Genomic DNA, 16,909 nt, shown 5'->3' on the forward strand with positions numbered 1-16,909 from the left:
TAAGAGGCGGGGGAACGCCCCACACACCCGCACGTCACCCGCACCCGCGCTTTGCCGCACCGGGTTAGCGCTGGGGATGTGCGGATGTGCTGGGCGTCCCTACCCTGTTTGCCATTTTGATCTGTCGCGTACTACACCTACCAATCCACCATCATGATCAACTCAACCCCGGCTCATTTCACGGGTCTTATCGCAGAATGAGAAGGATTTTGGTCATTGTCTTACCACGCTGGCCAAGTGTGGATCAGCAGGATTCACCTTTGATAACGGCGATGGATGGTGAGGAAACCTACATGCCTGAGAGTTCTCCATAATCTTTACAAAGATGTCTGTCAGTCTGCGCTTGGGGAGCGTGGTGGACTATAACCAAATCCTTCGCATTATGAGAGGAGAGACGTGATCAGTAATGTGCCGGCTATGAGTTGATGATTATGACAATGGTGATGATAGTTTTGAACGCGTCGCAGTCAACGGACGAACTTGACCCGCCTTGGGCTCAGTATTTTCCAGTTTTTCTGAAATTCCGATCTTAAAATTGGTCGTGTACCTAATCAGTCGCGCGTAAGTAGTGTTAAAGGTGCCTCGATAGCTCAAGGTTGAGAAGCGGACTGAATTCCGAAAGGTCAGCGGTTTAAATCCCACCCGTTGCACTATTGTCGTACCCACTCCTGGCACAAGCTTTCGCGGAAAGGGGAGTATTAGTCATGATTAGCATGGCTAATATTCTTTGTATAAAAAAGGTAAACTCAGATTATACAATTTAGTGTGTTTTTATTTAACTTTGCAATTATTTTATAAAATGTACCACCATTATTAAATGTTACCAGAGAGTACATAGTACATTGCCCAACGCCAAATCAATGCTCAAAGCATAGATACCTATAAAAACTGACGGAGAGGGTTAGGAGTTAGGACGTGCGTAGACTATCAACAAATCCATCTAACATAGGTTTAGGTATATTCATATTGTCAACCCGATCCATATTTTGTCAGCGCGACCGACGTACGCGTCCGACGTCACCGTTGGAGGAATTACGAACTTTTTATTGTGAGATTGAGCATCATTGCGTTAGATTGTCTATGTGAAGATGGAATACATAATATGAAAGTAAGCGTTCTAGTTTATATATTTAAAAAATGCTTAAAAAACACATTTGGCGTTATGACTTTCTATTCAAAACTATAATTTGATCTATGTATTAGGGTGAACATTTTCTAGTATCAAAAAATGGGATACAATAATAATTGTTTAGATAAGTACCTAATCAAAATAAAACTACATCATTATCACCATAAATTATGTAATTCTATACTAATGATAGAGCCAGAACTCTCAGTGGGTGCTAACCATTTTGACTTACCAACCAAAAACAAACAAAACTATTGTTTTCTAATTGAATTTCTAATGTTTTTTGAATACATGTTCGTGATTGGTTTGTGTTTGGTTTGTGTTTCTATCATTTGTATGGGATTATGTAATAGAGAAAGCGCTATACAACTTCATTCACGGATAAGGTATAGTTTTAGGATGTGTCCTGAGAAATTGAGACAGTTGGCGTTACTACATCCGAATTCAAATCTTTTATTACTTGTTACGTTATTCAAATCTAACGGCGAGGTGATCTAACGCGAAGTCGAGAGTAGTTCGTAGACAAATAAAAATAAAATATTTATTGCGATTGAAACACTATACCTATCAGACTGAACGTAATTATTTTCACTATTGGCCTTTTACGTAATAACTCGGTTATAATGTGATGTTTTGGAAGTGCAGACAAAGGCGACATAAATTGGAAACTCAAATCACTTCAATAAGAACTGTAAAGGTGAACTCACATTAGTTAACACGTCATCACGGCAGTGAACCATTTTCCTCCAGTATTCTATCTAGTACCTACCTATATGTACGCCACTTATCATATTACTAGATGATGCCCGCGACTTCGGCTGCGTGGATTTAGGTTTTTATAAAATCCCGTGGGAACTCTTTGCTTCTCCAAGATAAAAAGTTGCCTATGTCCGTCCCCGGAATGTAAGCTAATCCTGTACCAAATTTCATCGAAATCGGTTAAACTGTTGGGCCGGGAAAGGCTAGCAGACAGACAGACAGACACACTTTCGCATTTATAATATTAAAGTATGGATAGATGAACGATTGATTACAACCACGATGGTCGGTCTAGCACTGTAAACCGACGATAATATAAAGAGGCTGGCGGGAAGTGGCTGGGTGTGCAAGGTTGAGGACCGGGTGTGGTTGCGCTCTATAGGGAAGGCCCATGTCCAACAGTGGAGGTTCAGAGGCTGACGACGATTGATTTTAATGCTTTTTTAACCCCCGACCCAAAAAGAGGGGTGTTATAAGTTTGACGTGTGTATCTGTGTATCTGTGTGTCTGTGTATCTGTGTATCTGTCTGTGGCATCGTAGCGCCTAAACGAATGAACCGATTTTAATTTACTTTTTTTTGTTTGAAAGGTGGCTTGATCGAGAGTGTTCTTAGCTATAATCCAAAAAAATTGGTGCAGTCGTTTAAGAGTTATCAGCTCTTTTCTAGTTTTCTTGTAGAAAAGAAGGTTACATAACCGTTAGGTTCATAATATTATGTCAATTGACAAAATATGTCAAGCTGTCAAGATGGACGTTGCCTTGATTCATAATTATTTATTTGAAAATGATGTTTTGGAAAACTCAGATACTTTGTCGGGGGTGTTATAAATTTTTAATTTACACTTGTTATGTTGGTAATGAGCGGGTCACATATCTAACCAACAGATTTTCAGGTCCCAAAGTGCTGGACATATTTTGACAACCCTATACTGGAAAAAGAAGGTTAATGGGAAACCCCCACTAAGTGGATAGATGACAAGAGCCGCTGAACGCTAGAGGTCAAGACCGTGATAATAATATGAGGAAATCGTTGACCTATGTCCAGATGTGGACGGCTATCGGTTAAAACCAATGCCGATAACACTGATTAATTTTAGCTTTTTTTTTTGCTAGAACCTTATCTTGAATTCCTGAATACTGATTCGCTAACTCAGTGTCTAACACCGAGCTCATTTGACATTTATTTTTAATCCATTGAAGGTTTTCTATGAAGAATATTTTAATACCACACAGTGAAGCAGCAATGTAAAGCCAACTTATGTCAAGTAAACTCGGTGACTATCCTTCAGTGTTAAACACTGAGTAAGTAAATCACCCCGCCGCTGATCAGCGTCATGTGAGTGTCATTGAACGCACAATTCGATGTCAACTCAATGTCTCACTTCAAACAATGCCCAATACTGTAGTTGTAACTTGTAGTACCTAGTTAAATGTTTGTCTTCCGCGTACAAACATTGCATCCAGTGGGATAGATCGATACGTGACTGCTTACCTTACGATACGATTACGACAAGATGCGACATTTTGTTATGATTAAATCTGGTGGGAGGCTTCGGCCGTGGGTTACTACCCTACCGGAAAAGCCGTGCCGCCAAGCGATTTGGCATCTCAGTAAGATGCCGTGAAAAAACCAAAGAAAAACTGTCAAATCCCTTCCAAGTTAGCCCACTTCCATCTTAGACTGCATTATCACTTACCACCAGGTGAGATTGCACTCAAGGGCTAACTTGTATCTAAATAAAGAAATCATTAAAAAGAAAGAAACTTGGTCACACAGAAGTCACAGACCTAAATAAACCATAAAATATTATGTTTGCTTGTAAATTGATAAGATTTATAAAAATCATTGCCATATTTTTTGTAATATTCAGTTATACCTATTAGCTGTTTCGAGTATGGTGACTGGTCGACTGGTGATAGTAGTTCGCTAAGATAATTCCTAGTTCCATGATTACAATCGTCACGCTCCCGTCTCCGAAAAATGGAAGTAGGTACGCTGACACACATTATGTTGACATAACACGTCAAAAAAGTTTTATTTATCCTGGTCCTTTCCTGGTCCTTCTAACTTAGACGATCCTGAATATACTTAGTCAAAATAGAGATTCTACGTTTCCACTTTCCACATGATAAAATACTTAAATACCTAGGTATATTTAACAATTTATATTGTAATACTTAAAACATATTTAATTTCAGAACATCTAAAATCTAAATTATTAAAACAATGAACCTAAAACTAAAAACCTTAAAAAATATAATATAATAACTAAAATAATTTATTAAATGAAGTCCCTTTAGGCAAGATTCCGAAGATACTGGCAGCGTCCCCCCTTTGAATGGCTAGATTCTTTGTCCGAGGTAGCTGCCAGCTCTTCGGTCTCCTGTGATGTCGACTAACTTTTTGATATTTCCCTAAAAAGCCTTATAGCACATCGATGCTTATAGCGGACCCCACGGACCAAGGGTCTCGACACCGAATGGTAGCAGGTAATTATTGAGTAAGTATTGTAATTATCTTGTTATATTTGAACGGAGGTCGAGATAGTTATAATGCATTCATTTTGATTACGCACTTGCCATATAATAATACTAGCTGACGCCCGCGACTTCGTCCGCGTGGATTTAGGTTTTTTGAAATCCCGTGGAAACTCTTTGATTTTCCGGGATAAAAAGTAGCCTATGTGCTAATCCAGGATATTATCTATCTTCATTCCGAATTTCAGCCAAATCCGCCCAGTAGTTTTTGCGTGAAGGAGTAACAAACATACACACACACACACACATACACACACACACACATACAAACTTTCGCCTTTATAATATTAGTGTGATGTGATATTTTGTTCTGTGTTAATTATCATATCAAAAGTACGGGTTAAACTAAAATCGTACTTTTGACATGACAGTCGATACATAAAGCAAATATCACGGCGAGTGCCTTCGCAGAATGTTATGCACTAAAACTTATACGTTAGCTTTGAGCATCTGTAATCCGGATTAGGTAAGTGGGTAGGATCTAATGGATCGATTTTGATCTAAGTTGAAGCAAGTCTTAAGTCTAAATAGGTACTTAACTATAATAAGGTTCCGAACTGCGAAAGATAGACTTCAATCAGTTTTGTGGTTTGTAAATCCCGTGGACAAACCATATTATTGGATACCTACCTATTTAATGAACAGACAGACTATTAAAAGTACGGAAGAGACAGATTCATTAAACAAATTAGTGACCCGCCCCGGCCAAGTGTTAGTCAGACTCGCGCACCGAGGGTTCCGTACTCAGGTATTTTTGCGACATTTTGCACGATAAATGAAAAACTATAATGCATAAAAATAAATAAAAATCTGTTTCAGAATGTACAAGTAAAGCTACTTACTTTACAAGTAAAGTACTTTAAATTTTAATTATTTGTTCATGACCACATTTTTTTTTGTGATGTAATCACAAATGCGCGGTTTCCGGATTTTTCCTTTACTTATGCTATAAGACCTACCTACCTACCTAATTTCATGATTCTAGGTCAACGGGAAGTACCCTATTGGTTTTCTTGATAGACACGACAGACGGACAGAAGGGTTTCGTTTTTCTGTTTAAGGTACGGAACCCAAAGAGAGATCAACCGGTTTGACAAATCAAGTGATCAAAAAAATGCGAGTAACTCTTTGGTTGGTGATTGATTGACATGTGAACTGATGACCGCTCGGTAAGGATCCGATAAGATATGATTATGTAAGTTATGTAACATACAAGTGAAGTGTTTCTAGCCCATTGCTCTCTGTAGATTAAGTGAAAGTAGGCGGGACTCTAACATTAATCTTATTTCGCTCTTATTAGTACAAAACGTAAACAAAATAATTTATGCGTAGTTGTCATATCGGGTTAGGTATGATTGTTATTTATCTATCATCAAACAGCAGGCCTATTCTATATTTCAGTGGCTATTAAGTTGTAAATACTGCAAAAAGTATCCAATACGGTGTCCATACCCATCCATGATCTGGTTGGGTGTGAACCCAGCCTGATCACACTTGACCCGAGAAATGATGATGGTCACTTGGCCCGAGAAATATACCTACTGCGGGGCACCCTTTCGACGGCTGTCACGTCTATCTCTTATGAAAGAGAAAAACAAGGCAAGAATTTACGCGATAGAAAGAGAGGTCGTTATTAAATTTTAGGCCACAGCGCTGTGCGAGCTAAATTTCTCTTATACTAGAGTTACTATTTATATAAACTTTTTTTTTTTCAGTGTGATATTTTCTTACCTAGAAGGTGTAAAAGTTCAATAAAAGGTCCATTGCATAACTATCATATCATCTCAGTTGCTTGTCGAAGTTCAATAACAAATAGCTCGACTCTTATTTACAGGACATTTTCCGTAATGGACAACTAAACAGCAGCCACTGAACTATAATTACGGAATAGGCCTGCAAATCGAGATAAATCTTATGTGTCAATCAAAAATGCCTCTATTGCTTTCATCTTAAATGAGAGAGTACAAGTGACAACTCGAGTATTTCCGCCGTATATTGACTGATTCTGATTAATACTGAAATAATCCATTAAGTACCCGTGCGTCAACCAACCTATAGACACCCAAAGCCGGACATATTTATGCATTTGCAAGAGTCTCAACAGAACACGGGGACTTCGTCTGTGATGGCGTTTGCTGGCGCGCGTGCTGTGCTTATTTGGAGTGTTTTTTTTGATAAGAGTGGCTGGTTTTTGTGTTAGTTGGTATTTTTTGGTGGTGGAACTGACTGGGAAGCGCTCTAAAGGGGCGCCGTGCGTATGTCGGCGGGCGCCGACGCAGACGGAGTCCATACTTGTATAAATTCAATAACTTGAAAATATCACAAACTTGACATTGGCTAATCAGAGTAAAGCCAGATTTAAAGAAAAAAAAAAAAAAACAGAACACGGTCTTCTGCCGCTTGTATCTTTACGATATGTGGAAGTGACTGTCTAATAAAAATAACTGATGAACTTCCAGTGATAAATAAATAGTTAAAAGTTTAATTTCTGTAGACTTTTAATCAACCTATCTATTTATACTACTGTGCTATTACGACGTACCTATTACTTAATGTAGCTTCCCCAGTTCAAAGTTTTATTTGCGTCAGGAAATTGCTAAATCTCATCTATAAATACTTAGTCTTTTTTATGCAGATCTTTAGTCGGTTTTAGGAAGTAATATAAGCAATTAAGTTTTTATGATAATCTTGCATTTTAAATGAATACTATTATGCACAGCAATTTCTTTGAGAACTATTCGATCTGTCGATGAAAATTGGAATATTGGAAGTATTAGAGTTTTAGTTTAAACATACTGACGCAACATTTTATTTTATTGAAGTTTAGGTTTAAGGTTTTAAAGATAATAAATAAATAAACAGAACACTTGTTGAATCTCTTATAAAAACTGTACAGCCTATTGACTAAATTCGCAATCGTTGTTCAATAGCCTTATAACATCTGAACTATGTGGATAGAACTGCAATTTTCACCATTGTTTAGAAGTCATTAAAGACGAAGAAGGTTTACTATCGTATGATGCATTCATACCTAGTCTATTAATAGAGTAGGTAAGCCTATTCTTGAGAAGTCGGGATAAGTAATCTTCAAACGAACTCGCTGACTCAGCAAATAAGTAAATATTATTTCGGTATGGAGTTTTTGTCCCAGTGGCAGTGTGTCTAATGCTTAGATATTGAGTGCAATTTACCGTGAAATGTCTAGCATACAGCCAACGACTTCCATTCAAATGAACGTGTCTATCAAAACGAGTTTATGATTTTTTTATTGATGCTCATTTTTAGTGTTGCATAATGTGTTTGTAATCGTTTTGTTTCTGAGCAGGATTATTATAGGATGCGCTTTTTGACTAACTTTAAACTAGGTAGACTAACTTTGTGTTGCGACTTTGTTCTCGTGGATTTAGGTTTTTATTGTTTCTAAATAAATTCTTTGTTTTTCTGATTAAAAAAATAAGTATCCAAAATAAGTATCCTTTCCATAAGTAATCATTCATTTGACTGAAAGTTCCGTAAAACTCATATCAACTGTTTCGAAAATAACCCTGGACAAACAGGCGGCGATGACGAAATAATCTAAGGAAAAGGATTAATTGGCTTTGATTAAGATAATATAAAGGGAGTTATTTTGAAATTACAAAAAGACATTTCCATTTAATTTTTAGACTAGCTAACCTGTCTTGACTTCGCATGGGTGGGCCAAGTATTAAGTTAATAATATAATTACTATGTTATTATACCGTATATCTACCTATTACGGTGTGAGCGGGCGTGGCGATCTGACATGGTTATCCGTTGTAGTGATTGATATTTTTTGATAGGTAATAGTTATAGTTTGTAAAAAGTAAAAGTATTATTTTGAAAGGATGCCATTTGAATGAGATAGACATAGAACTAAATCAAATACCTGTATAAAAGATTGGTCAAGTACGCGTTGGAGTCGCACACGAAGGGTTCCGTACACTACCAGCGTATAAGATATACCTAAAACTTTAAATTATTAAAATTTTCATGAAAATTTTAGTAGCTATTTGTTTTTAGATATGGCAGCAATAGAAATACACCTTCTGTAAAAATTTCAACTCTGTAGGTACCTATTACGGTTCACGAGATGCAGCCCGCTGACAGACGGACAGACGGACGGACAGCGGAGCGTTATTAATATAACCCCTTTGGCACCCTTTGTAACCCTAAAAAGCTTTAGTACCTAATTGGGTGTGACTGATGAGCTTCGGACCGCTTTCTTCGAGTTCTTTCCGCGGGAACTCTGAGTTCGAGTTCCCGCGGGGAAGAACTCTCAGAGATAACGCCTATCCAGATAAACTTGGAAAGTTAAACATTATCTAAATGAACAACTTCATACAAATCGTTAAGCGTCATTAAATTTTTAATCAAAGGTAAGTTAGGTATAGCTTTACTTGATTAGTAAGTGACTCTAGTCCTTAGAGACCTATAGTCTAGTCTAATGCTAACGTCTATAGAGCGAACCTTAGTAGGGTTTAGATCTTAGCCTAGATAGAAGCGCATTAACCTAGAAAATGGCGTGGGCTTGAGACTTACATATGTAATTTAAGTACCTACCTAGGTAACATCGATTAAAATTTTATCATAAATACGAAAGCGTGTTTGTCTGTCTGTCTAATTGCTGTTCACGGCCCATCTATTTAACCGTTTTTAAAGTTCCGTACCTCAAAAGGAAAAACGGAACCCTTATGGAATCACTTTGTTGTCTGTCTGTCTGTCTGTCAGGAGTCTGACTCGCACTTGGCCGGTTTTTTTTAATTTTTGGTGGGTAAGTAGGTACCTACAGAGTAGGGTTTGTTCCCGGGAATTCTCGTCCCGGGAATTCCCGGGAAATCGGTCGGTCTCGTACCCGGGAAATTCAGCTCGAGAAAAGTCGAGACATCGAGAAGTTTAAATAAACATTTTTACGCTTAGCTTTCTTTGTAAATGCGAGGCGGCAGCGGCATCCTTTGACAGCACGGCTCGTGTCTGTCGGTATCCTTTGTTTTTGCCTTAATCTCTTATTTAATTACATTAAAACTGCCAAAAATTGTGATACCATACCACCCACATAGTGAGATTAGTGAGTGATCTTTAGTTATGATGAGAAAAATTATGATTGTTTTTAGTTAAGATGTTTGTTTTAAGCTGATTGTTAACAGAGATTTTGTTTTTTATTAAAGATTAGTGAGATTAGTTATAATAAGAAGAAGTATGATTGTTTTTAGTTAAGATGTTTGTTTTAAGCTGATTGTTAACAGAGATTTTGTTTTTTATTAAAGATTAGTGAGATTAGTTATAATAAGAAGAAGTATGATTGTTTTTAGTTAAGATGTTTGTTTTAAGCTGATTGTTAACAGAGATTTTGTTTTTTATTAAAGATTAGTGAGATTAGTTATAATAAGAAGAAGTATGATTGTTTTTAGTTAAGATGTTTGTTTTAAGCTGATTGTTAACAGAGATTTTGTTTTTTATTACAGATTAGTGAGATGAGATTAGTTATGATAAGGAGAAGAAGTATGATTGTTTTTAGTTAGCAATTTTGTTTTGAGCTGATTTTTTATTGAGAACTTGTTTTTTTTGTTAAAAATTATGTTGATTTTTTTCATGTAAAATAAACACAGTTAAATTAAAGACTCTTTTTATTAATTAAACAAATATTTAGACGTATTTTATTTTTTCTCGACAACCCGAGAAGACCCGAGAAATCAGGCTCGAGAAGTCTCGACACCCGAGAACTAAAAAACCTCGAGAAATCGGAAACCCTACTACAGAGTTACCTTACATTCGGATGCACATAGCCTGCTTTTAGTCCCGGAAAATCGAAAGTTCCCAGTAGATTTTTATTGGATGAATAAGCGGGCATTATTATCTATTTGGTACTGAGATAGCTTCCATCCAATATACAGCTGTTATATGCTAAGTACTTTTATCCCGGAAAATCGATGAGTCCCCTTGAGATTTTAAAAACTCAAGCCCACGTGGATTAAATCATGGGCATCACCTGGTTCTGTGATATTTTGGTTCAATTTTCATTGTCAAATCCTGAAACAATGAAATTACCGTTACGCTATCACTTAGTTCCGCAATTGTTTGGAGGTAATAGGCAAGATATCTCTTAGAAAATAGAGAGACCAGCGCTGTGTGCGAATGAGAACCAATTTAGACTTTCTAAACCTAGATCGTGTAAACTAGTAGGAACCTGGCAATTATAGAATTATCCACGAGATTAGGGGTTTCATATAAACGTAGGTGAAATTAGGTTCAAACCACACGTCTTGGTATTGTCGATTTCCGACGTTGAGTACTTTTAACTAATAAATGTCTTTTTTTTAAATAAAAATAAACTAGGTGCACCTGCTTGTTCACGTATTTTAAATGTTAACCTACTAATCAACTCAATACCTACCATAAATTAAAGAAAAAGCAAAAAGCTCCAACGCTTTCATGATCATCAACCAATCGCTCGTTTAATTACTGAGCTCGGGTCTTTTCTAAGAAGGAGAAGGGTCTAGCAGTAGTCTAGTACGATGGCTAACTTCACACACCTTTGAGAACATAATGGAGAACTCTCAGGTGTGTAAGTTTCCTCACGATGTTTTCCTTCACCGTTAAAGCAAGAGATATAATTTCATTGATTACCTATAACGCACATGATTCCGAAAACGGTGCGTACCCGGGATCGAACTCTGTACCCCTGACAATGCCAGCTATAACCGCTTTTAGTCCCTATTATCGACATCTCAATAATTTAATTCGATTTTCAGACTAATATTATCTACTAGCTGATACCCGCGACTTCGGTCGCGTGTATGTAGGTTTTTAAAATTCCCGTGGGAACTCTTTGATTTTCCGGGATAAAAGTTAGCTTATGTGCTAATCCAGGGTATAATCTGTCTCCATTCTAAAATTTCAGTCCAATCCGTCCAGTAGTTTTTGCGTGAAGGTAACAAACATACACACACACACACACACACACACACACACACACACACACATACAAACTTTCTCCTTTATAATATTAGTGTGATGTCTCTATACTTACAGGCTGTAACCAGAACGCTAGCAAAAAACTAAGTGTTATTATCCAAGGTCAATAACCATTTGCCTTATCATGTAGTTTTAGTGATTTAGTATTTTTCAAACCCGCAATGTAAGTCACACACACATCATCACATGAGTAAAGGTGGCCCCGATTTGGTGTATTCATCAATTAGTATAGTTCGCGACAGGTCGACATGGCAATCGGGGTGGGGACGCCCCGTACACCTGCACAGCGTCCGCGCTATCCCGGTGGCGCTCTGAGGGTGTGCGGGGCGTCTCCCCTCCGCGACTGATCTCGAACCCCGATTGCAATGTCAACCTATTGCTAACTAAGTATAGGTAAGTACGTGTTCTTGCTGAAGAGAAATCAAACCAGGGAGGGGTGCTGCAATTTTATTAAGCCCATAATATAATCGGCGCCTACGCAGCTACATCGGAAGGATAATTGCTTGGCGGTACCGGTTCCGGTAGAGTGGTAACTAGCCAGGGTCAGTCCACACTCACCAGGGAGTTCAACGAAGATTCGGCGATCCCCCGTCGACTACCTACGTATGATAGATATTATTGTTGTTATCCCTAGCTTTGGTTCGTGCATTCTCGGTTATTAGCTCGGTACATTCGTGATAACCAATTCAAATTGTTGCGATTGGCTGAATTTACAATGTTCTTGCTGCGACAGCGAATTTGAGCCACTAGCGGAACAATGTTAGCCGGTCAGAAATGATTGCAATTAGTCAACTTGGTTGACGTCCGTGTTCTGTTTTCGATTACAACAAAGCAAAAATGGTTATAGCTATCATCAATTTTTCGAATTTTTTTTACTACATATTTTTCGAAACATCAAAAACACTACAAGCACAGATATTCGTTTCTAGAGTATGTCTGCAAATATTCATGAACTTCAGTTGCTTAGTAATTAAATGAGAATGGGGCTACGATTGTATGGATTAAGTGACGGAGAGAGCCCTGTTAAATTGCGAATTAATGCGGACAAGTGTGTTTTGCACTGCCATGGCGTATGCTGCGAGTTATGTAAGGCGGCATTAAAATTAAAAGGTACTAATGATATCTTCCTTATTTCTGCTAACTATATTATTATTGGTCAATATAAATCTGTATGTCTTGGCGTAATTTTATCTGCTTTATACTAATTAATCTTTTTGTTCGCAGCTTTGGAAAAAAACACTTAGTTACCCTGCATGTATCACTACAAAATGCGAAAGCGTGTTTGTTTGTTGGTTTGTCCTTCAATTACGCCGCAACAAAGCAACGGATCAACGATCTTAAGCGTGACGTAGGCTTTGCTTTACTCCGGAAAATCAAAGAGTTTCCGAAGGAATTTTCAAAAATATAAATACTCGCAGGCGAAGCAGCGACCTTAACTACTACTAATCACCCATTGTAAGTTTATTAACACCCGACCCAAAAAGAGGGGTGTTATAAGTTTGATGTGTGTATCTGTCTGTGGCACCGTAGCTCCTAAACTAATGAACCGATTTTAATTTAGTTTTTTTTTTGTTTGAGAGTTGGCTTGATCGAGAATGTTCTTAGCTATAATCCAAGAAAATCGGTTAAGCCGTTATCAGCTCTTTTCTCGTTACTGTAACCTTCATTTGTAGGCGGTGTTATAAATTTTAAATTTACACTTGTTTATTTATTAAATGCGAAATGTCCGTGTTATTCGTAGATGGCAGGGAGTCGCAATTTTGATACCTAATTACTTTTTGGAATAGCTGACCCACAGACCGCTGGAGTGCAAAGATTAGGTAAGTAGTTACCTTACCAAAAGGTAATTTTAACCTCGTTAACATATAGAGCGAATCTACGGGCCAGCATATTACTTCTAAACGTGAGCGCTTTACGCTCCCTTTCAATATCTTCATTTATCCCTTAGTGAGTGGGACGGGCCTCCAGGTATTTAAAGTTTTAAAGCTATAAACTACCTTAGTTCTATATTATTAAGGCATAGTGGTAATCTATATAGTGTATCATTTAACAAAATATTAGTCTATCGTACAACTTTGTTGAACAACCGACATTGTAGTGACAAAGCATTAAAATAAGCTGCAGGAGAGATGTAGGATTGTGCTCGGGATACTTAACTCAGGCTTAATTACTTCATATCCAGTAAGGAACAACTACGACAAGAAATGAAGCATTTTTAATATCAAATATCAATTATTATGAATGGTTTGATAGATTTCGTAAAACATACTATTTATGAGAGGAAACTATTTGCAAAAAAGATGTGTTATAAGTTTGACCGCCTTGTCTGTCTGTTTGTCTATGCAAGTATCTATCTGTGGCATCGTAACGTTCAAACGAATGGACCGAAATGTTTGCTGCTTGTTTAGGGTTCCGTACCTCAAAAGGAAAAACGGAATCCTTATAGGATCATTTTTTTGTCTGTCTGTCTTTCTCTCCGTCCGTCTGTCCGTCAAGAAAACCTATAGGATACTTCCCGTTGACCTAGAATCATGAAATTTGAATAAATCCGAAAACCGTGAATTTATGGTTACATTATTAAATAAAAATTAAATTATTTATGTTTTAATTTTCAAAGAAAAAAAACTATACCAAGTGGGGTATCATATGAAAGGGTTTTGCCTGTACATTCTAAAACACATTTTTATTTATGTTTATGCAGAATAGTTTTTGATTTATGGTGCAAAATGTCGGAAAAAATACCCGAGTACGGAACTCTCGGTGCGCGAGTTTGACTCGCATTTGGCCGGTTTTTTAATTTGTAAGCCAGCTTAAGAGGGCTCTCTCCGTCACTCGTTTCATACAATCGTAGTTCCAATTTCATTTGAATATTAAGCAACCAAAGTCCATGAAATTTTGCAGACATATTCTAGAAACTAATATCTGTGGTTTTCCAGATTTCTGTTAAAATATTCGGTTTCAAAGTTACGCGGTCTTAAAAATTTTCATACAAATCTTTGAGCCCCTGTAATTTTAAAACTACATATTTTTAGAAAAATCTAAAACACCACAGACACAGATACTAGTTTCTAGAATATGTCTGCAAAATTTCATGTATTCAATTTCATGTCTGCAAATGAAATTGGAACTACGATTGTATGAAACGAGTGACGGAGAGAGCCCTGTTAATCTTGATAATCTCATGTCTTTCTCATGTTTGATGAAAATCTGTTCAGCCGTTTGAGATTATTAGCTCTTATCTCAGTCGGTGTAGGCATCTCAGTTATACAATTTTATTAATATTTATGTTCCTTTCACTTATCTTATCGACTTGTAATTTGGTTTACTAAGTAATACTAACGGCACAACAATAATAGGTAATTATGATAACCTTGACGTTGATGGTGCACTTATTTTAACGATGAAGTTTGTTTGTATGTGTGTGTGTGTATGTTTGTTACTACTTCACGCAAAAACTACTGGACGGATTAGGCTGAAAATAAGAATGCAGATAAGTAGATTATACCCTGGATTAACACATAGGCTACTTTTTATCCCGGATTATCAAAGAGCTCCCACGGAATTTTTAAAAACCTACATTCACACGAACGAAGTCACACATACACAGATGCACACGTAAAACTTATCACGCCCCTCTTTTTGGGTCGTGGGTTAAAAACAGAATTCAAGACAAGTTTGGGTACTTTACCCTGTTTAAAAAGATTCCCTACTATTTCAAAATCCTATTTCAACTCTCGAAGTAGCAAAAAATTTTAATTAATGATCTGATACCAAACCTAAAGCGGAATTTCTTGTAATGGCATTTTAATAGGTACGAGTGGGATCAGAATTAAGGACTCTTTAAAATTTCAATAAGAACTTCAGCATTGTAATATCATGATTTAAGAATTCGGAGTGTCATTATTTTATCATATTTTAGGTAAAAAATATGGTCTGCAATTCTTTTAAATTGTGTGTGAAATGATGATACAGTCGAAGATTTAAAAAGATTAAAAAAGTGTAAATTAAAAATTTATAACACCCCCGACAATGAAGGTTACAGTAACTAGAAAAGAGCTGATAACTTTCAAACGGCTGAACCGATTTTCTTGGATTATAGCTAAGAACATTCTCGATCGGCTCCACCTTTCCAACGAAAACAAATTAAATTGAAATCGGTTCATTAGTTAAGGAGCTACGATGCCACAGACAGATACACAGATACACATGTCAAACTTATAGCACCCCTCTTTTTGGGTCGGGGGTTAAAATAGCGAGCAAATAAGCAGACGGGTCACCTGATGCTAAATGATTACCGCCGCTTATGAACATTTGTAGCACCAGGGGAATCGCCAATGCATTGCTGGCCTTTCAGGAATATGCTGGTCCACCCCTTGAATAACCCCATGTTGTAATCTAATGAGAGCACCGCTGTGGGAGTTCATTCCACAGTTTGCATGTGCGTGGAAAAAAGATCTGGTGCAACGGGCGGTTGAAGTGCACTAAGTAAATTGTTGTACATTTAAATCGATCTCAGCTCTGCTTATCTATTTTCTTAACTTACGACATAAGCATACCGCCTTGTTCCAACTTATATGTTGTATAGGCTACTATTTATCTCAGGAAAACAAATTGGTCTTTAGTTCATTTTAATAATCTTACATCTAGACAGAAAAATTTACAGCCAAATAAACCCCGCTTGATCACCACTGAACTGTCAGATCCACTAGGTAGGTACAGGAGCTTTAAAAAATCGGTTTAATGCAACCAGGGTCTTGCCCTATAGGCTAGAAAATATTTTGTCTACGTAACGACTTCTAGGAACTACATGGCTACTACACGGTAATTCTAAACAAAATTTTTTATCCACTTATGTAATTCATTTCACGAGAGGAGATTTTGTTCGGTCGACCAATCAGATTTTTAACAGGACGTGATAATTTTCTCACGGCATCTATTAATAATTTAATTAGTGTACTAAACACATCTCTTCCAATCTCTGGTTTGGGTCATACCGGGCCTATAACTAGATGATCTCGTAGAACACGATTTTTGTTCGGAATGGCCATTTAGTGCATAGTACAATTCTAGAGTCTACGAGTTTGAGTATAGACACCTATTCTTTATCTAATAAGGAAGAGAAATAGAATCTAACCGGGTGTGCAGTTTTGATACACATAACCAATAGAAGGAGCCCAAAAAGTTAAAAAGTAACCGCAATTTGTACCGAAAGGTGTATCGGAACTATATTCATATAGAGTTGATACTACTAACCGGATATAAATATTATGTACTACATAATTTCATAAGAACCAATACTTGTTTTATATTTTAAGGTAAATAGTAACAAAATAACACTAGAACATAAAAGTCACAAAATATTACGAAAATATGACTAAATTCCGATATCATTTTATTCAAACTTTTACTCACGTCTTCGTCTCTAAATTTAGGTTATTAAGAACCCTTTTCCTAGGACTCCTTGGTCTGCTTGAGATAAAAATTATAAA

The sequence above is a fragment of the Maniola jurtina genome, chromosome 5 (assembly GCF_905333055.1).
Source record: "Maniola jurtina chromosome 5, ilManJurt1.1, whole genome shotgun sequence".
NCBI classification, from domain to species: Eukaryota; Metazoa; Arthropoda; class Insecta; order Lepidoptera; family Nymphalidae; genus Maniola; species Maniola jurtina.